Source organism: Arachis ipaensis, chromosome B04 (assembly GCF_000816755.2).
Source record: "Arachis ipaensis cultivar K30076 chromosome B04, Araip1.1, whole genome shotgun sequence".
Taxonomy (NCBI): domain Eukaryota; kingdom Viridiplantae; phylum Streptophyta; class Magnoliopsida; order Fabales; family Fabaceae; genus Arachis; species Arachis ipaensis.
In genome coordinates, this window is record NC_029788.2 from 9,242,251 (window position 1) to 9,247,119 (window position 4,869).

Consider the following 4,869-nt stretch of genomic DNA (forward strand, 5'->3'; position numbering starts at 1 on the left):
TCCACAAAAATATAATATAGATTTATCTCCAAATGTAAAATTAATCATCAAATTAATTGTTATATTAACCTAATTTTCTACCCACCAACAAATTAGTCATCTTATAAATTTACTCCTCGAAAGATTTATTTCTTAACAAATTTTGCTTACTAAAGTAATCACCAAATTCTTATTATGCATATTATAACTAATTAACTATTCGTAATTCATTATTATTATTATTATTATTACCGGGGGATTTTTTTTAAATAAATATATTATTTGCAGAAATAATAATTTGCAGTTTTTTATAAAATTGCATCGTATTACTTATTTCGTTTACACTGTAAATAAAATAAGATTAAAAACGTGGCGGTTGTATGACGTTTGTACACGTGTCGTGTAACGACTTTATTTTGTTTATAGTATAAATGAAATACGTTGATATTATTTCGTTTACACTGTAAACGAAATAAGAGTAGGAACGCCTATATATAAGAGTTTCCTTCATGACGCAACCAAAAGTCATAAACTTTTCATTTCCTTCACTTTTCTCCCACTTTGTCCTTCTCTAATCAAATCTACAAGTCACTTAAAGATTATGGTGTGCACCGATCAGCACGATGCGAACATTAATAAGCTGAACGACACGTAGCACGTTGCCGGGACAAAAAACTTTGAGGTTGGTCTTGTTCTTCGTTTAGTGCTTATGTTAAACATGAAATATGTCGCCATAATATGGGTACCTTAATAGAAGTAGTGTGTAGTAGATATTAAGTCTAGCAATATATTGTTTTAAGTGGGTTGAACGACCGGTAGAATGTTAGGGGAACTTGAAAATAGATTTAGTAGGTAAAATTTTATTTTAGTTTGTTTTTAACGATCTTAGTTATAAAAAAAAAGGATAACTAAGATATATTGGTAAACTTAATTACATATGAATATGTTGAGGTTTGTATTTATTTAGCATAAAAATTTCTGAATTTTTATACTGAGGTTGTTATAACTTAAATTACGTTACTAAGTTGAATGTTGTAGTCATTGTTTATTATTTTAGTAAATATTTTTATGCAATGTACTTTATAAATTAGATGGGAAATGGATGTTGCTATTATTTGTTTAAGTGATTATGTTTATTTACTTTAAATTATATAGACGTTTGTCAATTTAATTACGAATTTTTTGTGTAAATATTTTAATTTAAATTTAATTATATAGACGTTTGGCAAGTTAGGTATGAATTTTTTATTTAGATATTTTTATTTAAATTTAATTATACACACGTTTATTCATTTAGTTATGTATTCAATAAGTAACCGATTTTATTTAAATGATATATTATATTATGTTTAGTTATTTGTTAACTTAATTTTATAATTTAGTTTGAGTTGTTATGTAAACATCCGTTGGTTGGACGAAATTTTTTAAGGTTAGAATAAAATAATAATGAAATTAAATTATTTTAAAAAAAATTCGTTGTTAAAATTATCTAATCTTAGCTTTTTATGGTTTTATAGATTGATAGACTCTTGATATTGGTTTTTTTTATTGTTTACTAGCTGGGTCGTCTACTTCTAACCAGGAGAGTTAGCCACAGAATTTCACCACCAGATGTCATTCTCTCTTACTTGAGAGAGGCTGGATTTGGCGACGTCGTGCCACTGAGAGACTTTGTTTTTGATAACTCGATGATCACAGCATTTATGGAGCGCTGGCGTCCAGAGACCCACACCTTTCACATGCCGTGGGGTGAGTACACGATCATACTCCAAGACGTCGCCTATCACCTCGGACTGCGCGCTAACGGTGAACCCGTTGGTGGTTGCTTTCGTGACTTTCAGATTTGGTACCACACCGGGACTTGGGAGTTGGTTGAGTGTTTACTTGGTGGCAGGCCTCCTGCAGTAGTGCAGTAGGGAGCGCAGAGGAGAGAGGCTTTCTCGCAGTCGCTAAAGCTTACATAGCTTCGGGAGCGGGTCCGACAGATGGCACCGGATACTATCGATTCGGACACCCTGCAACAGTATGTGAGGTGTTATATCATGTTGATGATCGGGGTCTACCTACTGACCGATAAGTCCAACAATACGGTCCATCTCCGGTGGCTCCCACTGCTGGATGATTTTGAGAGGTGTCGCTCTATGTCCTGGGATTCTGCAGTGCTGGCATGGACGTATAATTCCTTATGCAGTGCAACACACCGCTCTACCATAGACATCGCGGGGTGCACTCCTCTGTTGGTGTCTTGGATTTACTAGAGGTTCTCTAAATGGTGTCCACCTAATCGACGTATTTACATGTATCCGATGGCTGCGAGGTATATGTCACGTTAGTTTATTTACGATTATTATCCGTTTTCGCAATTCAATTACATTGGCAACTAAGTGATTTCTGATTCGCTTGGATTTGTCCACAGGTTGATCGGCATGGAGTAGCAGACCAGGGATTACCACTAGCAGAGAGTCCTACGATGGCGTCGGGATTTGGATAGGGTACTGTGGGATGAGGTAATCGAGTTGTAGATTTAAGTTGTTAACATTTTTGTAGTTTTTTCAAAATAGTTAAATGTATACCGATACAGATAACTAATTCACTTCTTTAATTTGTAGTTCATGTGGATCCCTTACGACAATCCTGCACTTCAGGATATGTGTCCGTTATGGCTAAAAGAGGAGGCAGAGTGGGGGACCTGGATATTTATTGTCCATATTTGCCATACAAATGCGTGCCATCGACGGATATGAACGGCTTGCAGTGCTTAAAAGCTTCCGCACAGGCAAGGAAGACCTAGAATATCTTGTCAAACATATTGCATTCGCGCACCAAAAGTTGACCATCATAGTATGGTACAACACTGATATCATATACTGTTCCGGGACAACAACGAACTCTGCAGTGCTTGCAGTAATCTCGGCGCCTTGTTGTATGATTCCTCCCAATCACCGTATGTTTGAGCAATTGCCTTTTGCTTCGCCATCCACTCTTTTCTGTATGAGGGTTTGAAGTGATAGTTTTGCCTAACTGCACCCTGTAGGGTAGATATCCTCACATACAGGTTAGATTGTATCAATGGGAGGATGACACGGCAGATGAGACTGCTGTCCAACAGTCGATGGTCTTGAGACATGGTGGGTGTTAGACACGTGTGAGCGCCTCCCACCCTACGAACCTCCCTAAACAAGTAAAACAACCATGTTTCACATGTACACCAACCATAAAAGTAATAACTAAGAATATAGATGATGGTTAAACTTACCAATATTTGAGATTCTGTCGGAGAGCAACTCGGAGACTCCAAGGGCAGCCTGCTTCGTGTTATCGGCAACGCACATAGTACTTTAATGGATCTGTCTCTAGAACTCGGTACTCTGCACTTCTACGGATGCTGTAATTCTTCACCCCCTGCTGTACTGCATCTCTGCTTTTGAATCTGTGGCCCACTCTGAACTCCAGACCACCGTCTAAGTTGTAATCGTCTTCGCCCGTGTTGGAAAATAGATTTTTCTCTTGCATTGCATCCATGTGACTAGGCACCAATGACAACGCCAGAATTGGGTGCGGGGCCGACAGAAGATACCGATGTGATGGCTCTACCGGAGTCTCCGGCACGAACTCCTCCTCGTCATCATCTTCTAACGAATCGTTATCGTTGCTATCCATAACATAGTCCTTGTCAGATTTCTCACTGTCAAGGTTCATGTCATCCAATGGACTAGCAACATGGATCGGTGGTGGTGTGAGAGGTGGATCATCTTGCACAAAGTCCGACTGCCCAAATTCACTGCCACCAATATCACCAACCTCCGCAGAAAGCTCCATCACTTGTTCGGCCATGATTCTCCCATGGATGTCAAATATCAGCCGCACATGCTCGTCACCTTGCAGCCAAAACATACGAAACCGAAAATCTCAATTTTTCCATTGGTGCTAGCAGCCTATATCCTACCCGTCTAACCTCTTTTCTCCGACTACCAGTAACATTACTCAATATCAGACTCTTCAACTCCGACAACAAGACAACTCGCCATGTACACAACAACATAAGATTCTTACACTAAAAAACGACCTTATTATCACTATTTATCATGAGGTAATTGGGATACACACAACCAAATATTCACTACTACTAGACATTATGGCTAATTTGCGAAAGAAAAATGTTTAGAAGAAGTAGAGAACTTGTTGTGAAAAATACAAAGGGTTGCGCATACTTTTATAGTTATTGAAAATTTATCATAATGTATTTCGTTTACATTGTAAACGTCATATATTCCACGTATTTCGTTTACAGTGTAAACGAAATAATTATCAACGTATTTCGTTTACACTGTAGACGAAATAAACACGCCTCAGCATGTCTATAAACGAAATATGTTGATCATTATTTTGTTTACACAGTAATACGATGCTATTTCGTAAAAATGCTGCAAATTGTTTATTTCCGTAAATAATATATTTATTTAAAAAAAAAATCCTATAACGGGGCCGGAATGCCGGAACCCATTCATAATTTATTATTTAATATTTAGCATCACCCATGTCATCATATGGTGGGTAGAAGACTAGCCAACTAGCCAAGAAGCCTAACGCATATGTACCCCGTCCCTAAAAATTGAATATGAAACATGTTTTTTTTTTTTATTAACAATAGGCCAGATGCCCAAAACTCCTTGGTACAATAGACTTTTTATGGGGTTGGATGACCAAAAACGAAAAACAGAATGAATGGGCTCTTAGATAATGGGTTAGCTCATAGTTGTCACTTTTTTTTTTCGGTGAACAGCTCATAGATTTCACTTTAACTCGCTCAAACAAGCTATGTTTTACTGAACAAAAACAAAAAATGCTATATTTTGTAAATTACAAAGTTGAAGACCAAAAAGATGACCC